Source organism: Rhinolophus sinicus, linkage group LG13 (genome assembly GCF_036562045.2).
Source record: "Rhinolophus sinicus isolate RSC01 linkage group LG13, ASM3656204v1, whole genome shotgun sequence".
Taxonomy (NCBI): Eukaryota; Metazoa; Chordata; class Mammalia; order Chiroptera; family Rhinolophidae; genus Rhinolophus; species Rhinolophus sinicus.
Genome location: NC_133762.1, coordinates 31,496,591 through 31,520,084, shown reverse-complemented (window position 1 = coordinate 31,520,084; position 23,494 = coordinate 31,496,591). Strand labels below are relative to the sequence as shown.

The 23,494-nt window shown below is 42.0% G+C and overlaps 1 protein-coding gene and 1 long non-coding RNA gene across 3 annotated transcripts in view; one reads left to right on the top strand and one right to left on the bottom strand.

Moving 5' to 3' along the window:
• Positions 1–8,899, bottom strand: part of CHD6 (chromodomain helicase DNA binding protein 6) — a 181,863-nt gene extending 172,964 nt beyond the window's left edge. For both annotated transcript variants that reach the window (XM_019748943.2, XM_074318117.1), the window contains exon 1: positions 8,778–8,899. The gene's annotated coding sequence lies outside the window, so the exon portion shown is untranslated. The remainder of the gene's footprint in view (positions 1–8,777) is intronic.
• A 194-nt stretch (positions 8,900–9,093) lies between these two features.
• LOC141568237 (uncharacterized) lies at positions 9,094–19,959 on the top strand. The gene is made up of 3 exons (XR_012491310.1): positions 9,094–9,630; positions 10,505–10,642; positions 16,235–19,959. It is a non-coding gene; the product is annotated as an uncharacterized LOC141568237 (long non-coding RNA).
• Positions 19,960–23,494: the final 3,535 nt, after the last annotated feature.

Here is a 23,494-nt window from a genome sequence, read left to right as displayed (position 1 = left end):
ATCTTCTAAGTAAGTTGAAAAACCTAAACTACTTTACATAGAAAATTCTCCATTAACTAGTCTAAGTAATAGAGAACCCTCAATAACTAGCACTTTACACTGAGAACTGGAAATCTACAGTATTGCACTTAAAAACTGCCTGTCTTCAATCCTTATATGAAAGAAAACAGCTTCAGAAGTCACGCTGAAAGACGACATGCACGTGAGTGACAGCCACGAAGGGTCACAAGACCTCACTGGAACTGCTACCTTGCTGTCTGCGAAACCTTAGGAGACACAGGTTTATTTTCTGACCTTACTCTTTTTTTAACATCAAATCAACTTTTCGACAAAAATAAATGGGAAAATAGTGCCAAATTTTATTGTATGATTTGCTTAGTCTCATTTTAGGCTAAAAGGTAGTCTTGTCCCATATTGTATATTTTGTTTCTAAACAAAGAAAAAAAATCTCCTTTCCCCACGAAAAAAGGGGGAGGAGCACTAAAGGGTCGAGAACTTTGTGATCAAATGCCAGTGCCACCAGCCACATGTGGCTATTTAAATTTAAATTAGCTACTAATAAATAAAACTTTAAATTTTGTTCCTCCCTCACACTAGCCACCTTTTAAGGGTTCAAAAGCCACTCGTGACTAGTAGGTCCCACACAGAGGATATTTTCCATCATAGCACAAAGTTCTGCTGGGCACCACTGATCTAGAACACCTTCTTAAATTCAAATGTGCCCCCAAATCATCAGGATAGCTTGTTATAACACGGGTTACTGGGTCCCCACTCAAGGTAATTGATTTCAGTCAGTCTAGAATGGGGTTCCAAAATGTGCGTTTCTAACAAGCTCCAAGATAACGCCGACATTGCCTATCATCCAGACCAGTGCTCTCTATGGTAAACGACTAGGTTTTGTTCTTTCCCAATCCATCCGGACCAATACTTTAATAAAATACTAGAAAAATGAATACCAAGGGAAAAAAATTTTTTTAAACAAGGACTACACTACAAACTTACGTTTTTTATTAGATTCAACAGACAAATTGTATCTCTAAAAAATGCTGTAAAAGCATCTAAATGCTTCCTTTCAGGTCCTGAACTCCCCTCATCACAAACAGGTGACAGACGGCCCACAGACCTGCACAGATCCACAGACTAACTCTGAGTGGCCGTCATCTAGAAGGGCTTATTTTACATCTTTACAATTATCTACTGGGAGCTGGTCATTAACAATCTCTTTCATATCCTCTATCATTTCCTCAGTGTATTTTTTACAACTCAAGGCGACACTGTTAATTCCATTAAGCAGAATACCCGAGTCCCTTAAAATGACACTATACAGGGTTTGCTTAAGGAAGCAATCTGATGGTGCCATCATTTATAATGTGATCCAATTCTGTCACATAGTCAAGGAAGATACTGCCTTGACTTTTTCATGGTAACCCATGGTTGACTTTAAGACTGCAAGAGTTGTTATGCCAAAATACACAATGAACATTAATAAAGTCTCTGTGTTAAATTATAAAATTTCTTTCCATAAATAAAATCTGTGATCTGGACCTAGTTTACTGGACGTAAATTTGCAAAGGATTTCTTAGAACACTAATGGTTTCCTTGAACTGAAATTAAACAGTCCAGATACACTTCTTTACTCAAGTACACTTAGGGAAGGAACAAATCAAACAGAATACTCTTACAAAAGTCAGTGCCCTTCACCAAAATACCTAAAGCTTAGGTGTTTTTCCCAATTTACATATCAAACCAAACATTTTTTTTTTTGTACAACTTCTGGTGTGGCCCAATAAACGGACTTCTATGAAAATCTCTAGGATAACTGCAAGTTCAACCACTTCCTAGAGACTACTCGTAGAATTTTATTGTGGCTGTAGAATTTTGTTTTATCAATCTGCTTGACTTTTACTTAAGTACATTATAAAATAAGGCTCTTGAACTTTAAATATGTGTTCCTTCTTTCCATTGTAACATCTGGTTTAACAGTACTTGACATACATGCATGTTCTCTGTAAAATACGGTTACATGCCCAACTAGACATTAAGAAAAATTAAATACGCATTAACGGAAAAGTTGCAAGGTGTCTCATACTAAGTCTAGGGAATATAAAAATGGGAGGGATTCTTTTTCATTGTTCTTACAATATAAGAAAGAAAACCCTTTTGCCTCCTGACATATTGAATGAAGCAGTAACAGAATGAATAAGAAGTATTCAAAGCAAGAAAATGTCAGGAGCTTTTGCCATGGCCACCCCTCCAGTCCCATCTGCAGAGGCAGATGGCAGAGACTGAGGCCCAGGACCCTCTAAGACTGCCTTGCAATTGCCCTCATGGCTCCTGCTCCCGCCTGACTCATCAGGCTGCACGGGCAAGGATGGAGAACAGCTTCCCAGCATAACAAGGCAGGGAAGAATTCTGGGGATGACCCTGGCCTGGATGCTGCCATGAGGCTTGCAGTACTTCCCCAAGCCCAGGCCAACTGATCCAGTCTGAGACTGCAGGCCCTGCAAAAAGGGGGAAAAAACAAACAAACAAAAAACAGGCCCAAAGAAGTCAGCCTCCAGGCAAAAGATTTTGCTCAAACAAAACAACTGTTTTGGAATGACCTAAATCAATGATCCTTCATACGTTTTTGCACGTGGCTGGGAAGAAGTGGAGTGGGAGAGGAAAGGAGGGTGGGTGGGAGTTACAGATCCGAGAATCATAAAAGCAAGGATTTGCTTCCCATAAAAATACACAAAATTTCTCATACTATTTTTGGGGAGTTCACAGATCAGGTCCATGAATCCCAGGATAAAAAGTCTCAATCTAAATAGGTAAGGACTAAAGGTCAATGTTACCACAGCAGTTAGACCTTCTTTTAACCTGGAACCTGACCTTTTACATAAAGAATCTTAGAATTAAAAAATATAGAGATTCTAAAAATAAAATACCTTGGTCAAATAGTATACAAGATAATCCAAAACACATTAACAATTTACCGATAAAATAATATATTTGATCCATACAATTAAATCAGTGAATACTCCCTATAAGTATCTTTAATAAAGGAGTAGAAAAATAAAAAAAACTATTTAGAAAATTCAAATATATATATAATATTACATATCTATTTATCCATCCACAAAGTGATGGATCTATACATATCCATCACTTTGTATTTATGTTTGGATTCATGTCCTGAAGTTATCTTAAAATTCTATCTTCCAGTTTTCTTGAAATTTTCAAATACTGTCTTAGTACATTAAGTTCTTCTGAAATAGCTTACAGATAAAAGTACCATGAAAGTATACAGAAAAATCAGTTTTTTTCTTTGCTAAAAATTTTAAATTCTTCATTATGACTACAAAGAAAAAACACTCATCAGTTTTTTTACAATTCCTCAAAATGGGAGCTCCATTTATGTCATATACCAGGGGTGCCAAAAAAATGTATACAAGTGGACACTGTTCAACCAGTAGTTTGCCGTTATCAGAAGTGTCTGGACGCTGATGGAAACCACTTTGAGCACCTCTTGTAATTGCAGAAGTCAAATGTGACCTGCATTCATTTTTTGTTATCAATATATATTACAATTTTAATAGTTTTCCTTTCTTAAAATGTGTATACTTTTTTTGGCACCTCTGTATATACATTATCAAAGATTCTAAAGGTCTCGATGGCAAATGGCATAAGGAATAAATGTAGGAGGATGTAAAGAATCACTATCACAAACTATAAAAACCAATTAATCCAGGTACTAGGAGCAAAAATAAATACATTCCTCTGGATTTTATGACAATAATTTAGTTTAGAGATGAGAACAGGAATGGGTATTTTGTTTTAGTAATTTTTTTTACAATTTGGAAACTTTTTTTTTTTTAATTGGGGAATACTGGGGAACAGTGTGTCTTTTCCAGGACCCATCAGCTCCAAGTCAAGTCGTTTTCAATCTAGTTGTGGAGGGCGCAGCTCCCTGGCCCATGTGGGAATTGAACTGGTGACCTTGGTGTTATGAGCACCATGCTCTAACCAACTGAACCAACCAGCTGCCCCAGGAATGGGTATTTTAACCATTTTACTACCTTCAGGACTTTTATGGAAGTAACAGAACTTCTCATGAGGGTATCAACGCCTCCACAAAATGAACTAAAGAAAAGAACATTTTGGCAAGGAAATAATGACTGCATTCTCCCTCTGCACTTCATGGTTATCACAGTCCCAACCTACACCCGAACCCCGAAGTGCCCTAGGAAGACCGTTCCTACACTGCAGAGAGGGGGGTGGGAGGTTCCCTCACTGTATTCTAATATGCCTCTTCAGTGACAAATTCTTAAAGGGGGGGGGGGGAGTAAAACTGGATGCGTGTGTATAAGAACTTAGGCAAAGTGTGTTAGTTAACCTAGCACCACACCACTAAAACATGACAGCATGTTGACAGCATGCTTCAGCTTTGGAAGAAATCTTCAGAGAAGGTTGGTGGTGAAAAAAATACTTGCTTTGCTTTGCATCCCAATGATCTGGGTTCAAATTCTGCCTCTAACATTTACTAGCTTTATGACCTTGAACAAGTACTTCATTTCTCTGAGCTGCAGTTCAGCCTCACAGTGGCTATGAAAACAGGATTGTTTCATCTCTGTACCCCCAGTGCCTCGATGAATGCTGCACACACACCAGGTATTCATTCAATGCTAGTTCTTTGTGCTTCCCTCATAAGTACAGTGTTTCCCCGAAAATAAGACTTAGCCGGACAATCAGCTCTAATGCATCTTTTGGAACAAAAATTAATACAACACCCAGTCTTATGTTACTATAAGACCGGGTCTTAAATATTAATTTTTGCTCCAAAGACGCATTAGAGCTGATTGTCTGGCTAGGTCTTATTTTCGGGGAAACATAGTATGTCACATTCTATTGAAAACAAAAACATTCTCTAGGGAGCGGATATCTAAGCCCTAGCTATTATTTTCAAAATAATAAGTCAGGCTCCCCCTTATCCACGGTTTCGCTTTCCACAATTTCAAGTTACCTGCAGTCAATCATGATCCGAAATACTAAATGGAAAATTCTACAAATAAAAAAATTCCTAAGTTTAAATTGCGCACTGTTCTGAGTAGTGATACAATTGTTCGCCACCCTGCTCCATCCTGGGTGGAACATGTATCACCCCTTTGCCAGAGTATCCACACTGCATATGCTACCCATCCGTTAGTCACCTAGGAGCAGTCTGAAACTGTGGTGTCTCAGTGCTTGGGTTTGAGTGACCCTTATAGTAGCCTAACACTAGGTCACAATACCTACATCATTCACCTCACTTCATCTCATCACACAGGCACTGTATCATCTCATTTCATCACAAGGATGAGTACAGTAGAATATTTTGAAACCGTATTCACGTAACTTTTATTACAGTATATTGTTATAATTGTTATATTTTATTATTGTTGTTAATCTCTTACTGTGCCTAATTTATAAATTAAACGTTATCATAGGTATACATGCATAGGGAAAAACAGCACAGTTGACCCATGAACCACACAGGTTTGAACTATGCGGGGCCACTTATACATGGATTTTTTTTCAATGAATACTATAAATGTATTTTCTCTTCCTTATGATTTTCTTACTAATATTTCCTCTTCTTTAGCTTAGTGCATTATAAGAATACAATATAGAATACATATAACATACAAAATATGTGTTAATCGACTGTGTTTCATGTCCTCGGTAAGGCTTCCAGTCAACAGTAGGCTATTACTAGTTAAGTTTTTGGGGAGCCAAGTTATACGTGGATTTTCGACTGCATGGTGGTCAGCGCCCGTATCCCCCATGGAGGGTTTGGCACTGTCTGTGGTTTCAGGCATCTACTGGGGGTCTTGGACTATACCCCCCGTGGATAAGGGAGGGCTACCGTAATAACCTGGTACAGTAGAATTCAGGCAGTCCCATGGAATTCACTGCTCTTCACCTAAATTAAAGCTTCGCATAAAGGACGGAAGTATAAAGAGAACCACTAAATATTTACTAAAAATAAAGCTATTTCAAATCTTGCTATACTAGGGGGACAAGGGAGGAGAGAGAATATATTCTCCTCAGTTGATTTAGATACTAGATACTATCATTGTCATGTACCAAAGGTATTTTTGCAGGTAGAATCCTTGAATCCTAAAATCTGTTCCAAAGGGTTCAGAGTATGAGGGGTCTACTTGTGACTCCATTTGGTCATAACCAGCAAAAAGTCTTTCCATGAGAGTTGAAAAACATAGGCACCTTCAGTGAGAATCAAGCCTAAGGATATAAAACCCTTTTCCCTCAATAAGACAGAACCACAAACCCTGCTTGGGGGCAAAGCCATACTTTCAAGAAAACCATAACAACTTCTTTGAAACTTCTATAAATCACAGAGATCGCCAAGACACCATAGAGCCCAAGGGCCTGGTGTTTCTGATAGGTTTCCTGTGATATAATGGCAACAGTCACAAACGGGATCTGGTTTCTAAAGAGATAGATTCTGCTTCAGATTTTCTTTGGTATTTGAAATAGTTATAAGAAAAGTAAATCAATAAACACAAAAAACTAACTGCCAAAGGATCTTCCAGGAATGCAGTCGTGTAAGTTGTGGCTTCCCCATTTCACTTCCAAATAGTCTTTCAACTTCTTGTGTGGTTCGCATGAAGTAATATGCTGCTGAGTTCAGAGAACTTCCAATTATACTGACAATAAACTATAAAAATAATTGTAAAGATATAGAATATTAAAAAACTGTGGTCAAAGTGATCATATTGAAAGAGTTTGCAATGCTGTAACAACAAAAGAGCTGAATGTAAAAAGCAAAGAAATAACTGCAGTATAAAAGATGTGACTCCAGGCAGACTGTGAAACCACAATGAGACACAACAAATTTCCTAAAAGATCTAGATTTACTTTGTCCATGGCCAGACTACAGCCAGAACAGTATCATAGTCTGGTTACTATAAGGGAAATTCCAAAGCAAAAAGGACAAAAAATTTTTTTTGTTAAAGAATACCTTTTAATAGTCGATTAATCAAGAAAGATGTTTAAATAATTCACCGCAATTCATCTACAAAATCTGCTCTGGGACAGAAAGAAGTTCAAAACTAGTAATTTTACCACTCCATATTTTCCCAGGCCTTCAGTTACAGTCATGCATCGCTTATATGAAACCACCTGTTCTGGTTGGCATCAACCATGTTACTTGACGATTCATGCCTAATCATTTTATCATACATGGATCTCAAACCTTCTTTCTACTGCCAGAGAGCCACAAAATTCATAAAAACTCTCTCCCTGAGGTTGCCAAACTGATCTTCCAATTTGGCTTACCAACAAACTCTACACTGCCACGCACAGTCAGGAAGTACAGATCCCCACTAGGAAAGACGACTCACAATTAGCCTTGGGACCAGAACACAATGGTCCTTGTAGGGGCTTTTCTAAGGGCCACAAGGTGTATCCCTACAAGTATGTCAACATTTGGGGCCTACTGGGATGGTATTCCTATATGCTATTTGAGAAACAATCCAATCGCAGGCAATACTGCAGACGGTCTGAAAACTGTAAAAATGTTTAAATGTGTTTTTTCTGTTCATGGATGTTACACCAGAAATGAACAGTTTTGAGGGGGTGAGGAATAATGCATACACAGCCCCAAAGATGCCTGGAGATGCCAAGGATTCTCTAAACACATTGGCCAGATTACTAATGGTCCATAAACCCTCATTTGGAAAACACGGGCCTACAAGTTCAAAATTGAATTATACTGCCTTATTAGATTCTACACTACCGAAAACCACAGTCCCATCAGTTATAACTGGAACTAGAATACTTTATGTACACAAATATAAGTGCCTGCTTATGTATTTTTAATTGGATCAAATAAAACTGAAGCTGCAAACAAACTCAAATTTCAATTATCTCACTGGTGAGGGGATTTCCTAATAGCGTCTTTTTAAAAACCAAGTAGCCGCCAACCCTCTGCACATCTGACAGGAATGTCCTTTGAAATTTGGGAGCAACAGACTCCGTTACCTCTCAACAGCCAAGGGGATAAATACCCTGAAGGGGACACATTCCTTTTTTTTTCTGTAAGCTTAAACATGCAATCTAATAATGCATGAAACTTGGCTGCGGGGCTGCTGGGCACCTCCAGGGTTCCAATTTTCGGGGCGAGTGCGCGCTAGTGCGTAGGAAGGGGGCGGAGGGGTGCGCGCTCCGAGGACGCGCCGGGGCCCCCGCCCCCTCCCGGAGCAGCAGCCTGGCACCAGCCCACCCTCCTCCACCCCTGCAAACAGACGCAGGACGCCAATAGAACAACTTCTCCGCGGGGGCGGCAGTGGAATAGCGGTCACCCCCGCCATGGCGCGGGGCGGCCGAGCCGGGGGTCCCCGGTCGACCTGGCCCTGCGAGTGGAGGGGGGGGCTCCGCACGCCCTGCCCCCGCCCCCGCCCGCCAGGCCTAGGGCCGGGGGCTGCCGGGACCCCCGCCCCTCCGCGCGGCCCGCAGCGGCGCACTCCCAAGGACGGCCGTCCGGCCCAAGCGCGGCCTGAGCACGAGCCGGAGCGGGGCGCGGCGGAGCCTGGCCCTTCGCCTCAGGCCTCAGGCCGCCGCCGGCCCCGCTCGGACCCCGGCCCCACCGGGCCTTGGCGCCGCCGCAGCCCCTCATCCCGGCTCCATTCATAGGGGTACCCCAGCCCGGCCGTCGGGGCGGGGCCAGGGACCTGCGGACAAGGCCGGCCCGCCGAGGCCGGGGAGGAAAATAAAAAGTTAAGAGAAGAACTTACCTAAAATGGCTCCTGCAGCAGCCAAAATACAAACAGCTATTATTTGGTGAAGTTTAGCTCAGACACCCTGCAAGGACACCCTAACCCGGCTCGGGCCCGCCTTCCTTGCCACGCCATTGGGCTTCACCATCCCAAAACATAGAGTCATTGGTCAGCCTGGCTGCCGCTCAAGCAGAAGCCCATTTCAAGCTTGCTTGCAGGGGCGAGTGATGGGCTCGCTCCATTGTGCTCGTATTTGCATGGATGTGATCGCGGCGCTGATTGGCCGGCACTTGGGGCCGCCCCGCCCCCTGCCTCGCGCCCCCCGCCTTGGAGACGCCGCTGCGCGCGGCCCCGCCCCCCGGGGCCGAGCAGCGGGGCCACGGGGGCGGGGCGGGGCCGGGGTCCTGCGGGCCGAGGGGGCGGGGCGGGGTCCTACGCGCTACGGACCGCAGGCAGGGGCGGGGACCGGGATCGCTAGCTAGCCGAGCAGGGGTTCATCCCGCAGGTGGAGGTCTCTCAGGTAGCGGGCTAGCCGTCTGGAAGACCGGGGGCTGGCGTCTCCGGGGATGGGAAAGGATGTGGCTGGGGTCCCGCGACAGAGATTCTGCTGGGGCCGAGGTCCCGCAGACAGAATCGAGGAGAGAGACGAGGGAGGTCCCGCAGGGCAGGAAAAGAAGATGCCGCGAAGCCAGGCGTAGAGCCAAGAAGTCCCATGCTCTGTCTCCAGCCGCATCTCCTGCCGCTCCGCCTGGCTCCCTGGCACACAACTGGTTTCTTCCCAAGGCCCTCGCACACCTCGGGAGTTTTGCAGTCCCGAGGAGCCTGCAGCACCTTGGATATACCTCCGTAAAAGCAGGTGTCGAGCTATGGTGTATGTATTTTCAGGCCTCTCTCCCGCACCATCCTTGTAGCATCCTCAAGGACAGGGCCCAGCATCTGGCAGAGATTCAACTAATTGTTTAAAATGTTTTCATTCGTTCGCTAGCAGCTAATTTTTGAGTGCCCACTAAATGCCAGACATTGATCCTTTAAGAGAGGGGATACCGTGGTCAGTAGGACAAAGACCTTGCCCTCGTGGAATAGTTGAGCTAAGAAAGACAGTTGAGGAAAGAAAGACAATAAATACAAGGGGCAGGCAGTGATAACTGCTATAAAGAAAATAGATGGAGGCAGGGAGATCTGGAGACTTTGCCATACCTTGCTGAATACTGTGTATGTCATCCCACCACTGCCCCGCCTGCTGAGACCTTTGCGGTTGCCTGCCCCCTGCCCCCATCATGGGTGTTTCCTTAGCACCCACTAAAAAATGGTTGAATTCTGAATGTAGAGGCTCATTTTACCTTAATTAAAGTAGGAACGATCTGAGTCCTGCTGATTCCAAGAGCAATTTGTCAGACACCTTTAAGATGAACATGGTCTGCCTTTGTCAGGGATAGCTGGAATGCTTTTGCCGAGCCTTACTGCACCCCCAGAGAGAAGATATTTTTAGTGTCTTTGAAACCACAGGATTCCTGTGGTTTTCAGCCTGTGGTCCTAAGTCTCTTCTGAGGACCACTTCTTCACTTCTTGGCAGACACCACAGATTTCACCAGTTTGAAAATACAGAGATAGCCCCCCAGCCACCTGTCTACCTCACCTGTACACGTCTCTCATTTGACTCAAGGCTGGCCAAAAGCCTCATGGTCCTTTCCTTCCTCTTGGTTCTTCCTTAAACAAATATTTATTAAGCACCAACTGTGTTCCAGGTATTGTTCTAGACACAAAGGATACAGCATTAAATAAGGCAAACAACATTCCTGTCTTCAGGGAACTCGTAGTCTAGTTGAAGATAAGACAGAGATACAGACATGGATCCTGAGAACCTCCAATCCTGCCAAGCTGTGGTAAGTGAGTGTGCAAAGAGCTGCTTGTTCCCCCCGCCTCAGAGGGACAACGAACTTGCCCTCCTGAACCAGCTGCTACAGGGCTTAAGGCAGGACCAGGCAGCTGGTAGCCATAGCCTTTCCAGTTCAACACCGGGATCAAGGGTCTAAAATTCTCAGGAGTGCTCATAGAGCTCATGTCTGTGCACTTAACTTCCAGAAAGAAGCTGGGCGCAGTTACTACATCAGAGGCAGACTTAGTGAGCCCTACATGGGAGTCAGGTGGCCCACTCTTTGCACAATCGAGTCCCTTGCCCACAAATGATGAAATAACGTAAATGAGGTAGGGAAGGAATGGGACTCCAGACAGAGGGAGCAGCACGTATATGCCATGACATAGAAGCAAGAGAAAGCATTGGGAGGTATGGGAGCAGAAGGAAGAGGGAAGGTAGACTTGTCATTATTCCTGTTCTTAAACTTCAGAAAAGTCAGTAGCATGGAAGAAGTTACACACACACACACACACACACACACACATAAATGTTATATAACTGAAAAATCACTAAGAGAGTACATAATTGATTCACAAATGAGTGGCACAGGTACAGGCAAAGGAAAGATCTGGAAGCTGCATTCAGGAGAGGCACCAGGCTTGACCTTCAACGTGTCAGGTCTGCAGAACGGAGTGGGGTTAGTGGAATCTGACCCTTAAAATACTTCTGCAGCTCCCAGGGACCTGTGGATAGGATTGGGAGGGAAAGCAGACAGCTAAGTGGCTTTTAGCTGCACCCGGTCATGGAGATGTCTTAGCCTGGGTTCTCCAAAATGCAGAGGCTGCTTCTTGTAGGGCAGCCATGAGAGGCAAAAGGAGTAAGGCAGGGAAGAGGGAGAGCTAATGCCAGGATGGTTATTCATTTGGCCTCCACTAAGTGTGGCTGATTGCTTCTACTCAAGGGATTATCCTCTGAAAAGCCACATAAAATGAGTCTCAGAATATCCTGCAGGCAGGGGAAAGGAAGGAAATTAATCCACCGGCTCATCTCTCATTGGCTAACGATTCATTCCAGTTGTTCATGCATAGGTGCCAAGTGGGGTTTTGTGTTGTCCCAAAACTCAGTGTCGAGGCATGTAGCAGGGCCATGAAGTCAAGCATTATCCGGGTGCGGCTGCGTGAAGTCACATGGAACCCAGGCAGAGCTGGATGCCACAGCAGCTGCTGAACCAAGAGAGTTGACACTAAGGCTCTGAAGGTCTGCTACAGGGGTGACACCACTGAGGCATGACTTTCTGTAACATGAGGTATGATCAAACACTACAGTGAATGTTTAAATTAAAAAAAAAAATTATTACAGTAAAAGGCACATTGCCATTAATCTACCTCAAAATACTCCCCCTCACTTCGAACACACTTATCCCATCATTCTGCCCACTCTCTGAAGCACTTCTGGAAAGTCCTCTTTTGTGAGTGTCTTTAGTTGCACTGTCATGGCTGCCTCGATGTCCTGAATCAGTTCAAAACATTTATTTTTCATGGTCATTTTGACTTTGGGGAGTAGCCAGAAGTTGCAAGGTGCCAGAGCCAGTGAATAAAGTGGATGACGACACACTGTAATGTTTTTGTTTGACAGAAATTGCCATATACCAGAAGCGATGTGTGACCCGGAGCCTTTCTGTTGTGATCAACAAATACAGTGAATGCTGCTGCCAAGTGCCATCCAACGGAAAGGCAGGGATCTTTAATATGGGAAGTGGCACATCCAACCTTAGTGCGTGACAAGTTTCAACTTGTTCTGTGCAGTCAGTCAGATGTGAGCTATAGTTGAGAGAAGGTGTGTTTTGAAGTGTGTGGTAAATCATCCTCCATCATGACAATGCTCCGTGTCACACATCGCTTCTGGTTCGGCAATTTCTGTCAGATGAAAACATTATGGTGTGTCTTCATCCACCTTATTCACCATATCTGGCATCGGGTAACTTCTGGCTCTTCCCCAAAGTCAAAATGATTCAGGACATCGAGGCAGCCATGACAGTGCAACTAAAGACATTCATGAAAGAGGACTTCCAGAACTGCTTGAGAAAGTGGCAAGAATGATGGTATAAGTGTGTTTGACGTGAGGGGAGTATTTTGAGGGGGATTAATGGCAATGTGTCTTTTACTGTAATAATTTTTTTTTAATTTAAACATTCACCCTATTGTTTGATCACACCTCATATAGTATGTCTATGTTTACAAAGGGCCCCAGAAGAGCAATCCTTAGGAGTTCTGAAGGGGAGCCCCAGAAGGGCTTCCAGCAGTTCTAGAACTTTATGATAGTAACTCCGTAAACACAAGTTGCATCCTGTCTGACCATGTTCTCTCTTGCCTTCCTGCCTCCATTCACTTGTCTGTTTCCTCCATTAGACCATGAGCTTCTTTATTATTCTTCTGTATATATCTGTGGCAGAGAAAGGCTATTTTCATCAGCCCATTTCATTTTTCTCCTAGGCTCATAGCAAATCTACATTTCTCTGCAGTCCGGTAGGCCCATGTGACTGAGCTCCTGGTAATGAAATTTGGAGAGAAGTGATAGATATATCCCACTTCCGGGCATCCCCTGAAACCTCCTGTGTGATCCTCCAAACTCTCCTCTATTCCTCACCTGCTGGCCAGATACAAAAATACCCAGTAGAAGACGGAGAGGCCCCAGAAAGTGGCAATGGAGTGAGCCTGGGTCCCTGACTGACTGCATGGAGCAGAACCCCTGTGCTTACCTACAGTGGACTGTGCTGTGAGGGAGAAATACAGTGTCATAGTGTCACGTCACTGAACTAGAAAGGTTGTTTACTATAGCTATTACCCTGCTTCTCCGAAAATAAGACCTAGCTGGACAATCAACTCTAATGCGTCTTTTGGAGCAAAAATTAATATAAAACCCAGTCTTATTTTACTATAATATAAGACCGGGTCATAATATAATATATAATATAAAACGTAATATAATATAATATAAAATATAATATAATAATATAATATTACTGGGTCTGATATTAATTTTTGCTCCAAAAGATGCATTAAAGCTGATGGTCCAGCTAGGTCTTATTTTCGAGGAAACATGGTAGCACACTCTGACTAATACAGTATTTGTCTTACTTCATTTGATTCTATATCCCTCCTGGGCAAGGATCAGGTTTATGTGGCTTTGTAACCCAAGTACTTGTGTGACGCCTGACACATAGTAGGAATGAAAGTATGAATGGGTGTAAATGAGCTGATACCTAAGCCTGGTCTTAAAGGATCAGAGGAGAGCGTTAGGCAAGGTGGTAGGTAGAGAGTGATGTACTCAGAGGGGCATGGCATGTGAAGAGCAGAGAAACTGGGGAGAAAATACACAGTTCTCAGCAGTGCAAATGGTTTGATGATGTGAGAGGGAGATGACTAGGATGAAACTAGAGAGACGGCAAGGGCCAGATCATAAGAGGTCCTATTCATTACAGGAAAGAGTTGGCACTTTATCCTACAGGAATCGTCAAGGATTTTAAACAGGAATGTGATATCATCACGTTTATGTTTAAGAAAGATGTCTCTAGCAGCCTAGAAGGAGGATGGATTAGAAAGAAAGAAGCAAGAATGTGGATTTTTTTAAAGCAACATTTCCTTTTGCCCACAAATCATTCATCCCATGAGATGCTCCATTAAAAGGAGGTTTTGGGGTCAAGTTGGTTTGGTAAGTTGTGCATATTCTAGCTCCTTTCCATCGCTCAGTAGCATATTAAAAATTCTGAGATTTAATGAAATCTGTTAAACTTTAACATAATACGTCTCAAAATTATTTGACCACAGAACCCCATTTTCATTAATCCCCATTAAAACTGGTATTAGGATTAGATTAGCCTACATTTCATAGGACATAATAAAATTGAAGTCTATTTTTGTCTTGCATAAAGAAACCTGGGAAGCAAGTAGTCCAAGAGTGGCATGGCAGCAATACGGTATTGTAAGTGATCCAGGCTTTAGTATTTTTGCTCTGCCATCCTTAGCTTTCATACCTATGGTCCAAGATGGTTCCTGGGGCACCAGTCCACATGTCCTTGAAAGGAAAATGAAAAGGCAAAATAGAAAAAGTGGAGTTGAGTCATATCCCTTAAACCACTTTCCTGGAAATACTACACATCACTTCTGCTGTTGTCTCATTCCCCAGAACTTGGTCATGTGGCCACACCAAGCTGCAAAGGAGGCTGGGAAATATGCTATTTTAGTTCACTTGGCTACGTGCCAAGTTAAAAAATTGAGGCTTTGTCACTAGCAGTGTCTGGCACAATGTCCCACCCAAAAAAAAAGTTCCACGGAACATAAGTTGGGATAAAATGACAAAGGAAAGAGATTGATTTTTTTTTTGTATCAGCTTTATTGAGGTATAATTCACATGCCATACAATTCACCTACTGCAAGTGTACACTTTGATGATTTTCAGTAAATTTGTAGTTGTGAAATCATGACCACATTCCACTTTTAGAAAATTTCCATCACCCCCAAAAAGTTCTCTTCTTCCCATTTGTAGTCAATGTCCCTTTCCACCCCAAGCTCAGGCAGCCACTGATCTGGTTCTCTATAGTTTTGCCTCTTCTAGAAGTTTCACAGATACAGAATAGTGCAATATGTAGTCATTTATGTCTGGCTTATTTCACTTAACATAATATCTTTGTGGTTCAATCATGTTGTAGACTGTATTGTCACATCATTCTTTTTTATTGCTGAATGGTCTTCCATTGTATGCATATGCTGCCTTTGGTTTATCCACTCACCAACTGATGGACTTTTGGACTGTTTCCACTTTGGGGCTCGTATGAATAACGCTGCTGTGAACATTCACGTACAAGTCTTTGTGTGGACAAACGTTTTCATTTCCCTTAGGTAGATAGCTAAAGAGATCAATGTTTAAAATTGAATGCGTTCACTGAAAGGATTTTTATTGACTGCCTAGCACTGACGAGTATCATAGTAGGTGCCAGGGATATGATGGTGAATAAAAGTCAGCACAAACTCAGCCCTCATGGAGCTAGCAGTCTATGGAGGAGACAGGCATTAGTCAAATAATCGTTCAAACAAATATAACAAACATCACAGCAGTGAGTGTAATAAAGGAGGGGTACATGGTGCTGAGAGAGCCTATGCTGGAAGGGTCTGCATGGGTCAAGGAGGACAGGAAAGCTGCCCACGAGCTGAGATCCGAAGTATGACATGAATTCCTATCACCCCAACGAATTTAGTCCTTCAAAGTAGTGTCTTATGAAGGCCATACACTTACTTCTAATACTACCCTGGCAAACAATTCCAAGCCCGTTCATTGGTGGCCTTGTCCTGGGGCTGTTTGTCCTCAAAGTCTTTGTGTTTTAACCTCTCAGAGTGTTTTGTTTTCTGATTAGACCATGACTCATATAACAAGCCACAGAAGAAAATCAACTGCATCCCTGTAGAATCACATCTCACTTATTGCCCAAAATGGAATTCCCCTGCTCGATCGCAGACCTTATTCTCCAGACCTGGTGGAGAGGGGTTCATGATAGTTTGCAAAAATAAACTTAAGGATGTATAAGACGGAAAGTGGACAATATCAGCTCTATTTTTTCTTACAGCTCAAAAGTCATGTGTGTATGACTTGCCATGAGAAGATTCCAAACAGTGACCCTGGGTGTGTGGAGGCGACTCCCAAAGAAGAAAGAAAAGAATGTGTATAGCCAGTGGCAGAACCCTGACCTGCCAAAAACCACCCTACCCCCCGGGACAAAACTGGAAGAATAGTTAAACCCACTCTCAGGCTTTGGACCTGAGAGATCTGGTTCAAATCCCAGTTCTAACTTTAGTGACCTTAGGAAAGTCACTTCACTTACAGTTTCTTGATTCTGATAATAGGGTTGTTGTATGGATTAAATGATTCACACAAACTACTTAGCACATGGTAACTGCTCGACAAATTGTTAATTACTACGTTATTATTATATCCTTTCCTCTGGCCCTTGTTTCCCCATATCCTGTGTAGACCTTCTCCCTTCTGTTGACTTGTTCTTTTTGAAACATATTAATTCCACTGAAGTCAATCTCTGTTCTTCTCGCCTTTGGTCTGAGGGACTTGCAGTCTTTTAGAGTGCCTTCTGCTGATATATGCCTCCATCCCTTATTTATAATTCTAAGTTAACACTTCAAGTGCTGCAGAGCTCTCTCACCCATGTATAGCACTACTACTATTTTGATTTGAGTTACTTTCAGTAACTATGATTTATGGAAAGTCACACTTCAAATGTTCTTGGGTAGGAATTAAAAAAACAACAACACTGGTCACCCTATCCTGAAAGAGCTCCATAAATCCTTCATTCTCACTCAGGGAGTGTACTTTCCTGCAGTGACAGACAATCTTAGTCATAAAAATGTGCTTAAGCTAAGGCTTTTCACCAAGCCTCAAGTCTTTGTGGAATCCTTTCCCTTATATGCACAATTCTACCATCAGCATTACTGGCCAATTTAGAGGTTCTACCATCTGCAGATTGACAATAAAAGAAGTAACGTTGTTTTATACTACAGCTTTTAAAATGAATGAATGAATGGATTAAACAGTTTTCATGTTTGTTCCTGAGGTAAAACATGGCCACCATCCTCCAAGATGGCCCTCACTGCTCTCCATGTGCTAGGATTCAAACCCTAATATTGTCCCCTCCTACTATATCAAATAAGGCCAACTAAGAATGGCTTGTAACGTGAAACCTTATTTGCCATCTCTGGACATTTACTTTCTAGATGTCATCATTTCATCTGTAAAATGGGGGTAATGCCCTGTGTAAGTAATGTCTCAGAGTTGTGGTAAGGGTCAAATGAGATGCAGCATGTGAAAGATTTTTGGCATGAACCCAAAACTTATTGTTGAGGAATTTAGGTGTAGCGTTTTATACACAGGACATAAAAGTATAAACCCGTTATGTATAATTTGCACCTTAGTGATGACCAGAGTCTAGTCCTAAACCAGTGGCCTCACATCATCGAAATGTGTGTCTTCAAAATCTTTTGATTCAGGGCTCTAGAATCTTCCAAATGCTAAGAAGCAACATCTTCCGAAACCAGACTGCTGATCAGTCATAGAGAATTGCCAGGGCATTCATTTCTGAGATATTCTTTTGGCCAAGGCTCTGATAGCAGCACACTTTCCATTAAATCTTTCTTTAACAGTTTTTAAATTTTTTTTCAATTACTGCTGACATATTATATTAGTTTCAGGTCTACAACATAGTGATTAGACAGCTATATAACTTACGAAGTGATCACCCCATAAGTCTAGTACCCATCTGACACCATACATAGGTCTTATAATCAATCAATATTATTGATTATATTCCCTATGCTGTACTTTAACATCCCTGTGATTGTTTTTATAACTGGACATGTGTACATCTTAATCCCTTCCCCCTTTTCACCTACCCCGTCCACCACCCTCCCATCTGGCACCAATCAATTTGTTCTCTGTATCTATGAGTTTGTTTTTGTTTTGCTTGTTTATTTTGTGTTTTAGATTCCACATATAAGTGAAATCATACGGCATTTGTCTATCTTTGTCTGGCTTACTTCACTTAGCATAATACTCTCTAGGTCCATCCATGTTGTAGCAAATGGTGAGATTTCATTCTTTTTCATGGCTGAGTAATATTCCATTGTATACATGTACCACATCTTCTTTATCCATTTATCTATCAATGGACACTTACTTAGGTGGCTTTCTTAGCTTGGTTATTGTAAATAATTCTGTAAGGAACATAGGGTGTATATGTCTTTTTGAATTAGTACTTCAGATTTCTTTGGATAAATACCCAGAAATAGAATTGCTGTGTTACATGGTAGTTCTATTTTCAATTTTTTGAGGAGCCTCCATAGTGTTTTTCACAGTGGCTGAACCAGTTTACAGTACCACCAACAGTGCAGGAGGGTTCCCTTTTTCCCCACATTCTCACCAACACTGGCTTTTTGTTGATTTATTGACAATAGCCATTTTGACAGGTATGAGGTGATAGCTCATTGTGGTTTTTATTTGAGACGATGATTAGTGACATTGAGCACCTTTTCATATGTCTATTGGCCATCTGTATGTCCTTGTTGGAGAAATGTCTATTCAGGTCCTCTGCCCATTTTTGATCTGATTGTTTGCTTTTTTCGTGTTAAGTTGTATGAGTTCTTTATAAATTTTGGATATTAACCCTTTATTGGATGTATCATTGGAGAATATCTTCTCCCATTCAGTATGTTGTCTTTTTGTTTTGTGGATGGTTTCCTCCACTGTGCAAAACTCTTTAGTTTGATGTAGTTCCACTTGTTTATTTTTTCTTTTGTTTCCCTTGCCCAAGGAGTCATATCCCCCAAAAAATATTACTGAGAGCAATGTCAAAGAGTTTACTGCCTATGTTTTCATTTAGGAGTTTTATAGTTTTGGGTCCTACATTTAAGTATTTAATCCATTTTGAGTTTATTCCTGTATAGGGTGAAAGAAAGTGATCCAATTTCATTCTTTTGCATATGTCTATCCAGTTTTCCCAACACCATTTATTGAAGAGACTGTCTTTACTCCATAGTAAACAAGTATTCTTCCCTCCTTTGTCATAGATTAATTGACCATATAGGCATGGGTTCATTTGTGGTTTTTCTATTCTGTTCCATTGATCTATGTGTCTGTTTTATGCCAGTACCATGCTGTTTTGATTACTATAGCCTTGTAGTGTAGTTTGATATCCATGAAGAAGTGCCAGCACTTTTGCTCATGCAACAAGTGAATGGTATCTGCAGGAAAGGAGCTGGGCTACTGACAGTTACTCAATTTCATTCCAGTTTCAACTTGTGCCCATGATGGGTTCTTGACTCTAAATCTATACAGGAATCTGGCAGTCATTTAGCCGTGGTTGTCAGTGATCATGTCTCGACATAGCCAGTCATGAGGTATATGGCAAGTCATTTGTCACTAAGCATATATAAAGTATCACAGTCCAATTGATTTACCCTTTAAAAAAATAAATGGGAGCAGATATTTTATAATAATGTCACACCCATTCATTTGTATTCTGATGCGCTCTCCTGAACAACAGAGCAGAGGGTGGCATTTTAGCTGAGCACTGGGAATGTCACACAGCCCACAGTCCACACAGCCCACCTTATCTATGTCTCAGCCTGTGGTGAGAGACCATTACCAGTTCTGACAACTATAAATTATGGTGGAGTTTGTGAGTGAGTGGTGATTTTACAGGTAGTGCCACTATTAATGCTTTTACTTCAGTGGTATATGCTTTCTCACATATTATTGAAAGTCTGGGGAGAAAACAAAAATTGTTATAAAAAATAAAGTTAGCCACATTTATTTAATTTTTCCTTATGTAATGGCAATTATAACAATTTAAAATTAAAAAAAAATTTTTTTTGTATTTTAAAAATGTTTTTATGACCATCACACCACAAATATTTTCAGTGCTATTTGTCTTACTTCCCTGGGGGAAAAAAATCAACCTAGATTGTGAGGAGTATGGGTCTCATCCCAACCTCTTCACTGGGGCTAAGAAGGGAGGGTATAGCAGGAAAAACATTGAGACACAGCTCTCATCCAGTACCTCCCCTACGCACATACTCACACATAGAGTTGTTTATTCTCCTCACTCCTTCTGGGCATAACCAGGAAAAGGACAGATCAGGGTCAACACAGGCAGGGCTCTGTAAACTAAATAAAATTCTAGGAAGACCCATTGGCATCCAACCAGTACAGAGTACCACGGGCAAAACTGAGTCAGGGTTAGGAGCCAGGAGCTTCAGGTCATTTGGAGTTAGGATCAGAAAAAGAGGTGGTTGAGGACTAATGACAAAGATCCAGGTAGGATGTCCTGTTTTGTTAAGTAAAAGGTCAGAGTCAAGGTAGATAAGGGTAGCTCATGAGTGATTACATGGGTGGTTGGATAGATGGAAAAATTGATACATGAATGATTGGTAGATAAATGGATGGTTGAATGGATAAATGGAAATAATGAAATTAGAATGGATGGTTGATATGACAGATGAATGGGTAGTGGGCAACCAAAGGATTAGTTGGACAAATGGATAAGTAAGTGGACAATTGGATGAATGGATGGATGGATGGATGCATGGATGAATATATAAATGGATGGATGGTATGGTAGGCAGAATAGTGGCCCCCAAAGATGTCTTAATTCCTGAAATTTGTGAATTACATGGCAAAGGGGAATTAAGTTTGTTAATCAGATGACCTTGAGATGAGGAGATTATCCTGGATTATCTGGGTGGGCCCAATGTAAATCACAAGTATCCTTATAAGAGGAAGGCTAAAGGGACAGAGTCAGGGAGAGATCTGAAGATGCTACAGTGCTGGTTTTAAAGTAGGAGGAAGGAGACATGAGAGCAGGAATGCAGGTGGGCTTTAGAAGCTGGAAAAGGGAAGGAAACATTCTCTTCTAGAACCTCCAGAAGGACTTCAGCTCTACCATTTTAATTTTAACTCTGTAAGGCCCACTTTAGACTTCTGAACTCTAGAACTATAAGAGAATACATTTGTGTTGTTTTAAGCCACCAAGTTCGTGGTAATTGGTCACAGCAGCAATAGAAATGGATGAATACATCAATGGGTAAATAAATGGATGGAAGATGAATGAATACTTAGATGATTAAATGGATGGATGATAAATGGTTGAATACACAGATAAGACAGGTGAGTGAATGGATAAATGGAAGGATGGATGAATGGACACATGAATAAATGGTTGGTTGATTGGAGGGGGGATAAAAGAAAACTCGCTTCTCCCCTCATAATAGTTCTGACACCAAATGTGTGGGTTTCTTCCTCGTGTTAAACAATTTTGACATTAACTACCTGGAGTTAGCATACACCGCACAGATTAAGGGCTCATCCCCACAAGACTGCCCCCCACTTTAAATGCCAATCATATGTAGTGAGTTCCCAGGTTACCCACACCTGGTCCAATTTGGCTACAAATTGGGGCTTCCCACAACCCTCTTCATTAGGTTCAGTAATTTGCTATAATGGCTCACAAGACGCAGGGAAATGCTTTACTTACGTTTACCAGTTTATTATAAAGGATATTATAAAGGATACAAATGAACAGCCAGATGAAGAGGTACGTAGTGGAAGGGTCTTACACACAGGAGCGTCTGTCCTGGTGGAGCTTAGGATGCACCACCTCCCAATACGTGGATACATTCACCAACCCAGAACCTCTCTGAACCCCACAGTTTAGGGATTTTTATGGCAGTTTCATCACATAGGTATGATTGATTATTAACTCAGTCTCTAGCCCCTCTCTTCCCCAGAGGATGGGGCTGGGTAGGGTTGAAATTTCCAAGCGTCTAAGCTCGATTTTTCTGGCGACCAGCCTCCATCCGGAAGCTATTCAGGAGCCCACCAAGAGTCGCCTCATTAGAACAAAAGATGTTCCTACCACCCAGGAAATTCCAAGGGATTTAGGAAATCTGTGTAAGACGCTCTTATCACCCCACCACTCAGGAAATTACAAGGGTTTTCAGAGCTCTGTTTCAGGAACTGAGGGTAGAGACCAATCATGTATTTCTTATTATGTCACAGAGAGATAAATGAAGAAATGGATACTGGAATAGATGGACACATGGGTACATGAATGGATATATAGATGGGTGGATGGACAGATAAAGAGATATTATATACACATGGAGAGAGAGGATATAGGTAGATGTATAGATACATGGATAGATGAATGGTTGGTGAATGGGTAGATGACACATGGATGGATGATAGTATGATGGATGATTAAACGGATATATTAATGGGTAATGAATGACTAGGCAGATGAATAGATACTTGGTTGGAGATCTGATTGGATAGATGGGTACTTGCATGTATGTATGCATAAATAAATGAAAAGTATCTTATGCTTAATGACAGAGGCACTACCTTAGACCTGAAGTTTCCAGTGAGGAAAGGAGACATCCAGATTGACTGTAAAATGAGTACAAGGCCCTGATCCTGTACTAAGCCTCCATCCTCCAGGATGAGCCATTTAAAAGAAGGGACCTTTGTACTTGATCGTTTCTCTATCTGGAATGTAGTAATTAACTTCCACTCATTCCCTGCATCACAGCACTGCTTTCTTAGGGACGTCTTACTTAATATGTGCTCACAGTATTGGGTACCTTTCCTTTGGAGCATTTGTTAAAATTTCAATTTTACATTTATTTGTATGCTCCTGTGATTGGTATTTGTCTCTTCCACTGGACTGTAGCGCCATAAGCGCAGGGATCCAAGTATTTTTGCATACCATTTTATCCCCCTCCCTCAAGTCATGCCTGGCACATGCAGTGTGGTTTTTTGGGAAGTACTTTTTATTTTTTTATTTTATTAAATTTATTGGGGTTTTTTTTGGGCAGTACTTTTTTGAATGGATTGAAACCTTCCTGTGGCATTCCCACGCAAATCATCAGGAAAGACCTTGATGGGTTGCTGGGGCATTTTGATACCCTGGAGACTAAGTCTGGCTTTACTGATGGCAGACTTTGATAAGGACAGTGTTCTGCCAAAAGGGAAGAGCCATCCACTGAGTTTAAGTCTCCCTCTGCCCAGAGTCCCCTCTGCCCCAGAAAGGATCAGAGACCCCATCTCTGGGCCAGGTCAACCATCTCTTTGTCTTAACTGAGATCCTTCTCACTCAGCAGTTCTGAAACCAGCAGCTGACTTGATAAGGCCCTCTAGCCATCTCCCATCTCGACCTCCAGACCTCCATCAGTGCTAGCTGCAGCCACCTGCCGTGCCTTGCTCCAGGCTGACAGATTCAGAGACCACACCTCTGACGAACAGCTAGCCCAACCTCTTCTGTCAC